Below are 15,887 nucleotides of genomic sequence, written 5' to 3'. Positions count from 1 at the left end.
TTCATATTTTCATAATGAAAGCTCCCAAGCACAAGACACTGTGGCAGATTTACAGCCTGTGAGCAGCAGAACTGACAGGCATTTTAATATGAAAGGAGATATGATGTCTTTAATGTACAGTGATGTCACTTCTAACAAGGTAGAAGCCTGCTTTTTGCACTGCAATCACCATAAGAAGTGAAACCTGTCTGCTTCAGGAGTGACCTTTTAACCCAGGAAAAGGTCACAAATAATAGAAAAGAGAAGGGACTCTGCTTCCTCAGGTGGAAGGGCACACTGACGGAGGAGCAGGGCTATTGTGAGCGTGCATTATCTCCAGGAAGTTGAAGCTAGAAATAGTCTGGCTAGAGCTAACCTTGAGAGCAGCAAAGGAAAGGATAATGAAAATCCTCCAGGGAGTGTTAAGCTGAAAGCTAGATTGCCTGTTGACCACCTTTTTTCCTTTTATTTAACATTGATTGGACCTAATAACTTGAAAGTGATATTGACAGCCATATAGCCTGCCATTAGCTGGGCACACGATTGTTTCACTAGGATAGCACAGCACTCCAGTTTCAAAACTTACTCTTCTATTCTACATTAGACCAGCAAACACAATGCTTTGTCTAGGAAATATTTGGCAGTGAGTTTGAAGGCTAATTTAAAATGTTCTTAAGTCCCTTCTTAAATATGCTTCCAGCTCCTAAGTGAAAGAAGCTGTGCTGTTCTTAAACCATGTATGCAAGAATATATGCTGAAAAGACCATAACACTGCAAGAAGTCTTAAGGTCCAGTGTTAGCATTTGTGTTAGTATCTTGTGTTAGCATTTGTGTGGTGACTGCAGTTGAAGACAGGAAAGTAAGGTATGTGGGCATACATACCCTCAAGAGAGTCGGTTCCTTTAAACTAAGATTTGAGAAAATCAACTTTGAGTAATTTGGTATTTTGGCAGTTTGTTCTGGAAAAGCATACTGAAGGATGAAAAGAATGCTGACAACATAAAAAGTAGCTCTTGATTTCTTGCAGAAATTGTAATTTTAATTCCTGCTTCTCAGCAGGAATCGGAACCCTCTTCTTCTCCTAGCTGAGGTACTGGGGCACTGAAACAGTAATATTCAGGCAAGGCAAAACAAGGAGGAAACCAGCGTTGGCCAATCTGTGTAGTACTGTCCCCAAAAGAGGGCACTGATGTCAATATAGCTGTGTATCTGCTCTCTACACAATCTGAAATGATGGTTGGCTGGGATCTTGAAGATCCCTGTGATATTCCACACCTAACCGTGTATCATTTTGACCAGCCCTGCGTGCGCTCAGAGATATGATAATTATATTTTGCAAAAAGTAAAAACATCGGCAAATGATACAGGAAGTGATTTTGCTGTGGATCCATGGATTCCTGGGGGAAAAAATTCAGATGCAGTTAATGTAAGCTAGTGACTTGGAACATCCCCTAATAGCTTTAAGGGATCCTGTGTCTGGTGATGAAAAGCTGCTTGACAGACCTAAGTAAGTTGTGAACGGCTTCACTTTCCATGCTATCTTCTATTTGTCAATATATTGGTTACACAGTTCTGCCAAGGCCAGTCTTCAAAGGCTTACTGTCACACCGCTCAAAAGATAAAACATCCCTGAGGGTACAAAGGATGCAGGGACACATGCTGATAGACAGGAGCAGCACTGCAACTAACATTTTATGGCTAAGTTCAATGAGTGAGTGCTTAAATGGATAATTGAATTGATGAAAGGCTTATTATATTTGCCCTGATTAAGCTTGTTCTTTCTCCATATGTAAAACTAGGATAGTTTAAACAAAAAATAAGGAGGACATTCAGGAGAGAGACATTGATAAGCTCTTTGAAAATTGGTGTTACATGGAAGGTTTACCAGTTGTTAAGTCCCGTGTTGTTGTACCCACAGAGAATCCTGTTGCTAAAGAAGGGTCATTTGCAAAAGCCCCTTCCTTTGCTAACAAAAGAACTTGTAAATATTTCTAGACCGTGCTTTACCATTTCATGCCTCATTTCCCTCTGATCTTTGGTGGTTTTCCCATTTATGATCATGTATATGTATGTATATTATATTCCTATACATGTATATGCATGTATAGGAACTGCTGCATCACAGCCTGAACCTCTGATTGATCACCTGAGGCGAGCACTGAGTCAGCCCTGGGAGCACAGGTGAAGGCAATTCACCTGTGCTGCTGGAAGGGGTGGAGCCTGGCTGCACCTCTCCTAGACCAATTTAAGGGCTGACTGCCTATGGGGAAGGATCTCTTCTGGAGATCCCTTTTCTGGAGTTTTGTAGCAAGCCCAGGATGTGGGTGAGCTTTCTAACAGCTTTCTAGCTATTCTCTTCTGGTGTTGTAATCTGCTTTGCCAAATTCTCTTGTTTATTTTGTAATTATAGCATCTTTATATTCATTGATTCTACAGTGCAGCATCCCCATGGTATATAGTTACCTGGGAAGTGTTGTCAGGCAAAGATGAAGGGACTCTATAGCTATTTTTAATGGCAATGGGAAGGTAAAAATAAGAAGAACTCTATTACATGAGCGTTTTTCAAGCTAGTGCGTTACATCAACCCATTTCATTGCTTGTACTTGTTATGTTGTATTCCCCTATTGAATCTTTTGTTTATAACTGAATTGGAAACTGTCTGGGGAATGTGCTTTTCTTCTGAGTATGCATGCAAAGTGCAAGAGTATCATGGCCTATGACTGGGATCATTAGGTGCTATAGTAATGCAATGTTCGAATAAATGCGCGTTGGACTAGGAACTCATATACACCTGCTTTCGAAAGCTTTGAGCTTAAATCTGTGTCTGAGTCTTCCGTAACTTTGCTGATATTGGCTTCCTTTTTCAGTAAACTTATAAGGTTTTGTTGCTCACCTGTTAAGCAGATATGCGATGGCTTTATGAGAACGAGTTCTGAACCCTTAAATGAGTATCAAGTCTCTGTGCATTTAATAACCATTTGCTGTTTGGCTGGATTGTATTTATCTATGAATTGAAGTACTGGTTCATTGCTATTTGGGGCATGACGTTCAGCTCATCTGTTCACTCTGGCCGTGATTCAGGCAAACATTCAGTGTCAGTGAGCATACATTCTGTGAGCACGTGTGTCCCTGGTTCAGGAGTCTGAAGTGAACTAACCAGTGAGGACTTCATGCATCAATAACAGAAAGGTCAAAATTGAGTGGAACTTTAAATGTTTGAGTTTCATGTGAGTCTTCTAGTATGTCTTACATGTTCTTTGAGATCATACTTGATGCTTACACTCTGTCCCTAAAAACACACGCACATGTGATTGTTGAGTATTCTGACAAATGTTTTTTGAGAACAATAGATTTCATTCATGGTTTCTTTGTATTAAATTGCATGCTTAGAGCTATTGCTTACTTACACTGGTCTCACACTATAAGAATCACAAAATAGAAGCATCATGTGCTTGAATATTAAAATTTTTTCTTGAAATAAGGCTGGGTTCTTATTGTGTATCTGTGTGTCTGTTCTTAGATTCTTTCCACTGAAGCAGCATTGCTCACTATTCAGTTCAAGTAACTACATTGGTGACTCTTAACTGCAATATCTGACTTGTTAAAACACCTTCTCCTTATGGAGAATTTAAGGTCATAGCTGGAAAACTGGTCACGTGAGCTCAGTTATTTCTCTTTGTTTAGTTAATATTTCCTGGCTAATGGCTCTTTCAAATTCAAACTGCATGGTTACTTCAGAGGACTTCTTGGAAATAGCAGCTTACAGTGGGAGAAGATAACCTATTTTCTTTGAGCACTGCAGCTTTATCTATGAGCTACTGGCATCATGTGAAGACTAATTCAAGATCTGTCGACACTTAAGACAAAAGCAGAACACAACAGAACTCTTCTCGCCTGATTCAAGGGATAGCCATCTTAAATTCTAGCCTCTTGTCTCCAAGGTATGAAAACTGGCAGATTCTGTTTATCTATTAGGGTGCCAGCATTTAGATCAACATTCAGAGGATAACGTTAATGAGGGACCACAGTCATGGCTCCAGGGGAACATATTAGTATTAACCTCAATGCTAGGTCATGCACTATCCTTTTTAATGAGGGATGTTAGGGCTTCCTGGACAGGTGCGTTTTGAGCTGAAGAGTAACGTAACCTTTCTTAACTTATCATGTCAGGTGGCAAATCTAAACCACAGTGGACTGAAATAGGCTTGTTCAGCATTCTATATAATTTAATTCCTCAGCCATCTTTCCTCTTCGTCTCCTGTTGACGTGTTCCAGTCTGTAACACAATAGTAATAATAAAAATGTTGAGATAAAAGCCTGCTGAAGGTGTGCGGCAGGCTTTGTTCCCTTCCCCTTTTTCACCTGTGTGAATGGCAGTGAGGAGTGCTGGAGGTGAAGAAACAGTAGCTGGACCTTGGTACAGAGTGTGTCGTGCTTTGGGGCCCTGAGTCTGACAGAACACCTCCAAAAGCCTCTACAACAGTGCACCTCCTGGTGCAGGCCCTAGGCTTTTGGGGGGGTGTTGCTTGTGAATGGGGATATGTGACTTTGACCTACCTAGCACATGGTGTGCTTTTGACAGTCTGTGCTTCCTCGGAATTTCTATTTTTAAATATTATAAGCATGCCTTCAGTAAAATTAGGCTTTAAGTGATTTTATTCTTGCCTATTATTACCGATTTAAGTATGTAATGAACAGTTTCCTGGGAACCACCACCTTGTATTCTGTTTCACAATGTTCTCTCTCATAAAATAAGCTTGAAGTACACCCTATTTCTCTGCAGGTTTTTGAGGACAGAAACAGTTGATTTCATTCGCCTTCAGTCTGGGACAAAATAGCTCAGATCTGAATGTGCTGAATCCAAGTATCATTATTTATGGTTGGGAAGCAGTATGATTCAGTGAAATATGCTGCTCTCCCCAGGAGTTACATAAGAATTACCACTTTGATGTAGCTTTGTAATGTTGGGTAAGCCACCTATACATTTGTGAGTCAGTTATCCCCTTTTCTAAAAAGGGCATCGTGGTACTTACTCTAAGAAAATATATTGTCATTGTGCAGCGCCTGGAGGCAGTGAGAGAGACTCTTTGTGCTAAGGATAGCAGTGGTCTTTGAGGCAGGACAGCAGAGAGGTGCAGGTACATGAGCATTGCCTGTTCTGCTAGGAGCACAGAGACGAGCAAGTCTGAGCAGCAGCCAAGAGCTTGGTGTTGCCAGAGTGCCCTTCCAGCCACTAAACCATCTTGGCTGTTGCTCGTGCTGCCTGCAGTACTGGAAGGCTAACCAGCTGTTGTGACCTTACACTAAAGAAAGATTTTTCCTAAGGTCTAAGATGATTTTTGGGTATCTAGAAGGTGTTACTTGTTGTGACATTGGTTGATAGAGTCTTCTGATTATGTTAGGGTAGGTGTAGCCAGTTCCATTTTGCAGTAGAGTAAGCTTTTGTGAGGCCGGGCTAATGAATAAGCCCCTCTGTACCCTTTGAAATGATCCAAGTCCCTCCCTTGTGTACAGATAGAAATGACAGCAGCAGCCACTGCAACACAAGTGTGCCAGTACCTAGAGAACAGTCCAGTGCTGACCCATCCATCAGTGTCCTATTGATCATATTAACAAAAGTGGTGTAGTAGTGTGTCAGTGCTGAAATGCAGCCCTGGTTTTATATTTGTACATTCTTCTAGAGTTAATGTAATTTCAGTGATATCCTCTATAATTAAATATCATTAATAATCATGTGTTTTATTCAATTAAAGGCATTCTGGAAGCATCAGGCATCTTTTTGCATCTACCAAATTTTGTTTGGGAAGTGCTGCAGTAGCTCCGCAAAGAGCACAGGAAGCCAGATGAGAGATTTTCAAGTTCCACTGGGTGGAGGAGGGGGGTCCAGCATCAAGAAAATATATGTTGATGCTCTAAGCTTTCTTCTTTGACCCTCCTGTTCGTGGTACAGTTAGAGGCAGAATGACAGTGAAGTTACTGTTGGAGCTGAGCAGGCTAAGCAATGGCTTTTCAGACATGATCTATTTCTAGTAGCTGATGATTGATTTTAGGTGTTTGAATAAATGCACTTACCTTTCTTATTGCAATAGTTTCTGGTGCATAAAAGTGTTGCATTACAGTGAAACACCTCTGGAGTGCAGTGGCAGTGATAGCAATATTTCAGGTGCCCTTCTTAATCATTCAAATCCAAGGAAAGACTGTGCCTTTGAACCTGTTGAGAGATGGCGTGACTGGCATCGATATAAGCAGGGCTCCTGCTAGCAGAGCCCCTGTGGTCAGTGAGAAACGAGTGCTGATCAATGCCACCCAAGCACAACCATCAATAATAGAAGAAATCCACGACAGGGAAAGGTTGCTGTCTCATACCACAAAGTGCCTCTTGTTAGCAGCGATGCTGTGCTCCTCCTGAGTGGATGTCTCAGTGGGCAATAAGGTGGTATCCATTGTTAGGGTAAGAGAAGGCAGTTATTTGTTAAAACTTGTGTTTTGTGTATTTGGTTATTTTAAAAGAGCGGTGTCAAGTGTTGTGCTTTAATAATTGTGCTGTATGACACTGGGAAATGTACCTTGCTGACAGTTAAATTTAGACTTTATGAGCTCTTTTACCGTGGTCTGGAGAGTGTTCATCTTGCTCAGCGCTAATACTTGATTTGTACGTTTAACTGTGTGATCACACGGGACGGTCTTTAGCTGCATGATGCTTCTTTGCACAGTGCCAGGAAGGCCTCATGCCCACTCTGGGCCTGATCTAAGCACGCTTGACATTCTAGGGGAGGCTACCACTTAGTTTAGTGGTCTTTGCACAGAGCCCTGAGAGGCATTTGCCAGTTGTGTTTTTTCATAGAAAAATAATCAGTTAATGGAAGTTGCGCTTTGGTTGTTTAGGTACTGATCCTTACAGCAGTGGTTTACAGACTCTTTCTGATGGCATACCCCTAGCAGTAAAAATGCTTGATACTCGACTGCATTCCTCATTGCCCTTAGCAGTAGCCTACATGCTCCTGCTGCGTGGCTGCCCACTGCAACTGGGAGATCAGGGCCGCCATCTTGCCACTGCTCTACCTTGCTGCCCTGCCTGGCATTGCTGCTCTGGCCTCCCATTGGCTGCAGCAGCTCCTTCTGTGCCAGGATTGGCCCCCGTCTCCAGCGTAGCCTCTCCTATTGGCTGTGGGGAATGCATGCTGCTGTGTGAGGTGTGGCTATGTGGCTACCCAGCCACCGCAGCTGCTGGAGGGCTGGTTGGTCACCCTGGTGCCAACTGAGTGCCAGTGACGTGAGTGCTGTCTGCTGACTCCTTCCTGCAGAGGCACCTGAGCAACCGAGGTGGCATCAAATGTAAGATATGACAGAGAAGAGCTGCCTATCTGAGGAAAGGAACGTGGTGGGCATCAATTCATCCTCCAATACAAGTTCTGCAGCACCAGGTGGCACAGCTGTGGTGGGTAAAGGAAGTTCAGAATTGCTCAGGAGAGTGAATAGTGTTACTAAACACCCAGAATCCACACTGGGCTCTGTGAGAGTGGTTCATCACAGGGCACAGCAGCTCCTGTTAGTACATGTGGCTGCACCAAGTATGGCTTGGTTCTGTTACTGCTCTTCAATGAGCATCTGCCGTTGGCTACTGTGGCAGACAAGAATCTGGGCTAGATGTGCCTTGGTGTGACCTAGCAGAACTATTGGGCATTCTGATGTGTTCTCTGGTATGTAATGTGGAGATGCAGTTCTGCACATGCGTGGATGCTTGATGCTCAGCCTGGCATTTGCGCCATTTAGCCATTGGCACTAGAAGCTAAAGCTAAAGAAATGTTTTCAGGAGGATCACTGGCTAGCAGTTTTAGAACACTTTGTGGTATTTGATTGTGAGGTTCTGGTTCTTGGAGTTAGGGATAATGCAAAAATATCCGTTTCTCTGCAGCAGTTGAGGTTACACAAGCTCTTGGATTTGTAAGCGGTCCAAGAGGTCAAATCCAGTCAAATGCTTGTGTGGCTTATCTTGTGTTAAATATTGCGGTAGTCATCTTATCTATCTGAGAAAGGTGAAAGGGTTTGGTGACCCTGCGGCTCGAATCTGTGTGCCAGAAAGTAAGGGAATTTTTCAAAGTTGCTGTATTATGTTTATCCTCTTTGACTTCTTTTTTTAACAGGTGGTGTTAAAGATTCTTATACGGTTAAAAGGGTACAGTGTTCTTATTCTATTAATATGTAAGCTTTGCTTATGGTCTGATCCTCCAGAGCACCAGGCACCTGTGGTAAAGGACTCTTAACTTCAGTGGGAATTCTTGTGCTATGTGCTCATTTGGAGATCATAAGACAGGAGCTTATAGAGGGTTCAGGAATGTTGCTGGAGTTCAGTCACAACCTTATCACAAGGCCTGATTTTAAGGCCTTCTGCAACTCGGCTCCCATAGCGGTGCCCATTCGAGGGTATTAGTTGTCATTTTACAAAAAAAAAAAATCCTAACCTTTGTGATTGATAAAAACGTAATAGCATTAGAACTGTTTGTCTCAACACCAGCAGGGAAATCGGATGACTGCAGTATCACTAGTCTCTGAAGTGCTATAATCATTAGGACAACTTTGCGATATTTGTAATGCATTTAGAGTTAGCAGCTTAGATATTTTCAGGTTTCTTTTCTGTTCCCCTGTCGTGTTTCCCATGTTTAGCTTTGGAGAACCAAATTCCTACATCTACGTGCACAGTAATAAGTTAAGGCTGTAAATACTCGAGACCAGGACTGTTCATCTTAAAATAGTTTGCTTCTAGGCTGCTGGACTTACTGTGGAAGGGCTTTCACCTTGCTGTGTGCTACCATGTGTTGATGTTCTCTGCTTCTTCCCAATTTACAAGTCTTCCATTACAATCATCATTATTTCACGAGCTGTTTCTGGAAACTGTAGGGTTGGATCAATGGAAGAACCAGCATGTTTCCTGTGATGAGCCCTTAGCCTCTCTCTCAAGCAGGCTCTTCTTGTGCTTAAGTAATTAATATTTTTATTCAAATCTCATGGCTGTTTGGAGACTCTAATTTCTTCAGACTTTACCGTGCAACTTTTCTGAATAACAGCGGTAGATGCACACACAAAAAGCCTTTCTGATTGCCTGCCTGGATTATGTAATTTTGTATCTGAACAATATAATTTATGATCAATATCTGAAGTGGATGGCTGCGGCAACCCCAGTATATTAATAGCTGTATCCATTATTTTCTGAAGAAGAATCTCCTGGGCCTTTCCTGTGATATAAGCATTACTGCTAACTGGGTAGCTGGCTGGAAAGGATGATAGTGTCCCCTGCTATTATAAATCTAGTGAGCTCACCATTAAGTGTCTGTCTTTATTCTCCCCTTCGGGCATTGTTCCAGTCCCTTTTTGGCCTTTTTATTTTAAAGAAAAATCCTGTCCATATGGTTGGAGAAGGAAGTGTACTTGCCCTCAGATTCAATTAATGTATGCTTGTTCTGTGTATTATGGAAGCAGACTGTCGTTGTGCAGGAGAGAGAAAAGAGACTGGTCTTTGCTGAAAATCTGAGTTGTTGGCCCACATGCATCAAGCAAGAATAAAAGCCCTCGCTGGAGTATATAGCGGGTCTAAGTATGCGTGCCCTGGTTCACGTAGACGGCCAAACTCTTCAAACAGAAACATAATTTGACCTATGAAGTAATTAATGCCATGATTATGGGGAGGGAAGACACCACAGTTCAGACTGCAGCCAGACTGCCTTCCATTAATAGGAAGCTCTATTATCCCCTTTCCCAACACACACACACTTATCTCATTTTTTCAAAATGATGTTGGCTACAACATATCTTTGTCTGCACTGAAGGCATAGCAGATTGCTTCTGCGAAATTTCAAGGAATTTAGTGCAAGTTTTTCAGATTATCTGGTTCTAGGCTTGTTGGGTTTTCTTACTGCCTTATTTGAAAAGGGAGCTTGCTGCTTTTTCAGCCTTACCATGTAAAACCCTTCTCCCAGACTTCTGAGGAAGAGAAACGTTCAGATTTTCTGAATGTCCCTTGTTTGTATAGCAAAAATGTAATTTAACAACTTAATGAAGGGAAACCTGCTGGAGACATTCAAGTATGCAGCTACTGTTTCTATCTCAAGAAAATTCCTGAATCGCTAGAAACTACAGAGCTGTACTGAGAATGTGTTACCTTACATTTCCCCTTGTTATTCACTGCTTTAGGCATTTGCTGCTTGGTTTTTCTGGAGGAAAGGTACTTGGTAACGTAGACCCCCATGTTTTAATCAGCATGGCTAGTGTAGCTGTGTCAGCAAAAATTCATTTTTACTCAAATGAAGAAGCATTATTTTAGAACTAGAATAACAGGTTTCTTATCAGCTGGACTAGAAATGCAGTCTGTCTTTTTTAGTTCAGGACACAGAACAGTTCTGTTCTGACATAACTGAAAACTAGAACGTGATGAGAAACTTGCATGTTATTAGAGGGAGTAAGATTAAGAGCCTGAAGAACATTATCGTACTTCTTTTTCTTAAGTGCCTCATATTTCTTTGTATTCCTGAAAATGAATTATACTACTAAAATGTTAAATGTAAGCCACCTATGAAGGGCAAGAGTAGCAGTTATTTAAAGAAATTGTAGTTATTTTTGTAGTTAGCTATTCTTTCAGTTGTGCAAGCTAAGCAGGGGGAGATAAGGTAGGTTTTTTTAATTGAGATTTTTGAACTCAGTTGATCCCTTTTCCCCCAAAGAATCGTCTTAGTTCCTGTGAAAATTGAGAGAGACCTCTAGGATCTATTGTCTCCTGAGATATAGGCCCCAGCTGAGAACTTGTCGCAGTTCTTCCACTGAAATCTCCATCCTCTGTAGGCTGTACGAAGACTGCGTTCGTACCGTTTCCAAAAGGTCAGACCCATTTCATTATCCCCATTTTCCACTGAGGTAAGTAAGCATCTTGCCAGAAGTCATTAGAGAAGCCTGCTGCAGTGCCACGAATAGAGGAGTAGCACCACAGTTTCTGTCGACATCCTTGATTCTACCTCATTTTTAAACTGTCCATGTCTTTCCACTTGGACAATCTATAAAATCAAGCTAATAATGTTTATACTTAATTTTGGAAGGAGCTTAGAGGTTTTGAAACAAGTGCTTGCTCTGCAAATGCAAAGATTTATTTTCCATGTGGAGTAATTACAGCTGAGTAGGAATGGGAAGATGATCAAATACATTAGAGGAGGACTTAAGATCACAAACAGTGACGCTTATTTTCCTGATATTTTAGGTGCTTCTGCATATCCTTTAGGGAGGCTAATCCACAGAAAAAGCTTTGCTATCATGTCACCTAATGATAGCAAGTGATAGGCACCTTTGTAATGCCTATCCCTCTCACAGGCTAATATTAGGTGCAGCACTTCTGGATATATGAATTGAGTGTCTTTTGCCATCGGGAGAGTGATGGAGTTGCATTGGAACTCTGGGTTCAGAGGCAAGGGCCTTCAGGTTGAATATCAGTTTTTCAAGGAACAAAATCTGTTCTCTTCAATAGATTTGAAAAATATTTGAAGATAATCCTTGTTTCAGGGAGCTGCTTCTTCATCTAGGGAAGATTGATCCCAAATACTTCATATGCAGAAAAGTTGAGAACTCTGTAGAACAGCATTGTATAGTAAATCCTGTGTAATAAATAGTGACTAGTCTGAACTCTTTTTAAAGAAAAGTTATTGTGAGAGTTAAGACCATTTCCATTGAAGGTGCCCCAAGTCTGAACTGGGCGTTTTCAAGCTCTGACAAGGCAGAGGTGAGCAAGGAGGAGACTGGCTGTCAGCCAGCAGAGCTGCCCACTGGAAGAGAGAAGTATGATGCGTTGTGCCTTGGGCAGCCTGTGCTGTCCTGACCTCAGGCCGTTCTACAAAATGTGAGGGTGAAGTCACAATTCCAAAGAAGGCCCTGCTCTGAAACTCAGCAGTCTGAGAGCACCCCTGTTTTAAAAGCTGGCCATTGGGAACAAACAAACCCAGCTATACGTAAAATCAGCCTTGTGATTAAAAATACGTGATTGCTCCAAAGTTTTCAAGCCCAGTGTAGTAGTTGGGTCTGATAGCTAGCTGTGAGAATGCAGTGCTTTAATTCTGGGGCCCAGCCAGAGTACCCAGGAAGCAAAGCCCTGGCTTGTAGAATATTCAATCCATCTTCCCTTTTTGCCTTTGCAGCCTGCAGTTCCTGCTCGTTTGAACTGCTCTATCCACTTTCTCCATTATGTAATGGCCTAGAGGTCATGCATGTTCCTCTGCTTTGAATAATAAATCTGTACGAAGCCTTAGTATCTCTGTTTGAAAATTTATTTCTTTCATTTTAATATTTTATCAATTTTATCCTAAATGGATGACCTTAACTGGTTGCAGTTCATTTCATTTCTTCTCTGCTTAAATATTTTAAAGGTTCCAAAGTACAAACATCATTCATGCAGGGTGTAACAAAAATGCTCAGCTTGAGCTTTGGATTATTTAATTGTAATTGTCAAGCTATTATTAAAATTGATTTCTCTTCTTTTTGCAGTTCCTTCTTCCCCATTAATTCTCCCCATTTCTGTCTTCTTTCATCCCGTACTTCTGCTGATTGTTATAGAATGGCTTGGGTTGGAAGGATCTCCAAGAATCAAGTTCCAATCCCCATGCCACAGGCATGGCCACCAACCTCCAGGTTTGGTCATAGACCAGGTTGTCCAGGGCCCTATCCAACCTGTTTGGATGGGGGTCTTAAACATCTCTAGGGACAGAGCATCCACAAATCTGGGCTGCCTGTTCCAGCACCTCACTCTCCCTCTGAAGAAATTCCCTCTGACATCCAATTTAAACCTTCTCTCCTTGAGCTTAAAGTCATTTGCCTCTATCCTGTCACTCTCTACTTGAGTAAAAAGTTGATTCCCCTCCTTTTTATAATCCCCTTCAAATACTGAGAGTGGAATGAGGTCTGCTCAGAGCCTTCTCTCCTCCAGGCTGAACAAGACCAGATCCCTCAGCCTGTCCCTATAGGGGAGGTGCTTCAGCCCTTGGATCATCTTTGTGGCCCTCCTCTGGATGAGAGAAATACAAGAATCCTGGCTGTCAGTGAAGACTGAGGGGGGTAAAAAAAAAAACTCCTTTAGTACCACAGCCTTCTCCAAATCTGCTATAACCAGTTCTTCTTTCTCACTTACCAAAGGAGGTACGATCTCTTTGGCCTGCCTGTTCTGGGCCCATACCTATAGAATCCTTTCTTCTTGTTTTTAACATCCCTTGCCAAATTCAGTTCTACCTGCGCCTTGGCTTTCCTAATGTCCTCTCTGCAAGTCCTGACAGCATCCCTGTATTTTCCCCAGGTGACATGACTTGGTTTCCACAGCTGGTACAGTTTCTTAGAGCAGGTCCTTGCCAAGCCATGTGGGCTTCCTGCCTCCTCTGCCTGCTTTCTTATTCTGAGGGACAGAGAGCTCTTACGTTCTCAGAAAGGCATCCTTAAAGAGCAGCCAGCTTTCTTCCACTCCTTTGTCTGTAAGGACAGCTTCCCAGGAGACTGCCTCCAACAGTTCCTTAGGCTGAAGTTCAGGGCCCTGACCCCAATCTTTGTTAGACCCATGTTCATCAGGATTGCAAACTCAACCAGGATGTGATCGCTGCAGCCTAGGCTGCCTGCGATCTTAACACCTTTAATGATGTCCTCTGCCTTGGTGAGCGCTAGATCCAGCAACAGTTCACCTCTGCTCAGTCTATCCACTGCTTGAACCAGGAAGTATGTAATTTAGAAATTATTAATTAATTAAAAAATGAATTAAAATGCGCTTAATGAAAAGAGTATTTATGAGCTGGTACCACCTTGGTTCTATGACTAATCTGGGCTTCTTTAGACTGAAGAAGTTCTGTTGTGATGACCTATCATTCATATGCACAGAAGCACAACAGATAAAAAGAAGTTAACAAGTATCTAGCTGTCAAGTGTGCTGTGCTGAAAGTGGTATGGGGCAGATCAGGTTCTTTGTAAGAGTAGCAGTACTGCCCCTTCCCAGGCCTTGTTTAGATGATTAAATTCTGTCTTCATAAATTTCAGTGTCAGTTGGCTATGGCATTCTTGCTGCTTGTCCTGAGCAGCTTAGCTTCAGTTCATGCAGCTTCACATTGACTCTTGCTGGTGTCCACAAACTGACTGACCCTTACAGTATAGAAAATGCTTTGGGATATTCACACATGTAAGACAATAAGAGCTAGTAAGTGCAAGTTAATTTCATCATTGTTTCAGGTAACTACAGGTTTTCTTATTCAGGTGGTGTGGCAGGTAAGGCTATCTTGCCTCGAAAGGGAATATGGTTAATACAGTCCTTCAGAAAGTTTTTGCAAATACATCCTTTGTATCCCTTGTTATAAAATTAATAAGTATAAGCACTGAACATCCTTCTAAGTTCATGTTTAAATCCTACAGGGTCACATTAGATTGGAGTATTAGACTAGCTAGAAAGCTTAAAAATTAATGTATCAAAAAGGATTTGATACATTAGAACATTTGTGAGCATGTTCTCTTTATTAAATGTTGTTAATGATGCTTGGAGTAGTTCACTTCACGCTCAAATTTAAATAGTTTTGATATGCTTGTAAACTGTATTTCCACTTACTAGACACCTCAGACAAGCCGTGGAAAAAAATAGTGATGTGTACGTGGAGAGCACCATGAGCTGGGGCACTGAGAGAGTTAAATCTGACACCAGGGTCAGCTGTTCAGTAGAACAGCACCAGTATCTGCACAGATACCCAGAAAGCCATACAGGAACTGTGGCATTTTTTCCAGTAGTGGGATTGTCTGGGAGCATATTATCGTTCTGGCCGCCAAAGTGAAAATGCACTGCTACTATTTACCTCAACGGGTTAAAGATGCCCACGAATAGCAGTCTGCTTCTTTAAATCCAGGTGAAGACCAAGTTATGAATTCAAATCCCTGCCTCCACTTGCAGATGCATGTGTACATTTGGCTGCAGACAGTGCTGTCTGTATGTATACAGTCATGGATTATTGCAGCAGCACAAGTCAATTAGCATTTGTGTCACTCCTTCATCCTTTAAAATCATTCTATGAATACTTCAGGGAATGTTATCAAAAGGACAGTGCTGAGAACTACAGGATGCAAAGGGTAAGTCTGGCAAAATGGCCACCTTTACCACAGGTTTCCAAACACTTTTGTGTTTACAGATGCCTGAACTTGTTTACATATCCTTAGTGTCTCTTGGGAAACAGAAAGGATAACAATCAACCTGTGCTCATTACAAACCACAAAAAGAGATGGAAATTCTCCAAGGTGGCATTCCTCATCTGAGCTTTCAACTGGTATCTGAAAGGACAGAAATTCTACCAGGATAGGTAGAGCTGAGTTTCCCATTTGCAACATATTTTATAGGCCTGATTTTGCTTTTAAAAGCAACTATACACAGCAGTCTTCAGCTTTGATCTGGGATGTAAGAATCAGACTCAAATAAGATAAAACTTGTGTCCTCCTTAGGTAGTTCCATCTCCATAGAAGCTATTCTGTGAGATAACAAAAGATTGCAGGTAGTTGTTGTCTTCTACCACTGCATGAGAATTGCTAAATCATGGCTTGAACCAATGATTGCACACCTGGTGAAGGGACACAGCTAGCCTTGGGAGCACAGGTGAAAGCACTTCATGTGAAACCACTTTCTACCCCTTCCCAAGCTTTATTTAAGGACTGGCTGCCATAAGAGAAGGGTGTCTAGCTGGAGCTCCCTTCTTTTGAAGTATGTGGGGAGCCATTATCTTTGGAATGGGTAAGCAAGTCTTTCTTTAACTACTCTATGGCCATTCCCTTTTTTGTGTGTAATTTGGAACTGATTATTTGCTGTTGCCTTTCTCTACAACCACCAAAACGTTTTTCTTTGCTTTCTGTTTTCATCTCCCCCATGAACTCAA

The 15,887-nt window shown here is 41.9% G+C and overlaps 1 protein-coding gene across 4 annotated transcripts in view; it reads left to right on the top strand.

The window, feature by feature from the left end:
- ZNF827 (zinc finger protein 827) overlaps positions 1-15,887 on the top strand; it is a 184,227-nt gene that overhangs the window by 35,018 nt on the left and 133,322 nt on the right. The window contains exon 1 of one of the 4 annotated variants that reach the window (XM_048942617.1): positions 2,286-2,303. The exons of 1 other annotated variant lie outside the window; for it this stretch is intronic. The gene's annotated coding sequence lies outside the window, so the exon portion shown is untranslated. Of the gene's footprint in view, positions 1-2,285; positions 2,304-15,686; positions 15,746-15,887 lie in introns of those variants that run through there. 2 more of the 4 variants (XM_048942616.1, XM_048942614.1) reach the window with 2 other exon arrangements.

The sequence above is a fragment of the Lagopus muta genome, chromosome 4 (genome assembly GCF_023343835.1).
Source record: "Lagopus muta isolate bLagMut1 chromosome 4, bLagMut1 primary, whole genome shotgun sequence".
NCBI lineage: Eukaryota > Metazoa > Chordata > Aves > Galliformes > Phasianidae > Lagopus > Lagopus muta.
The sequence above is the reverse complement of the archived record's forward strand: the minus strand, read 5'-3'. Positions and strand labels throughout refer to the sequence as shown.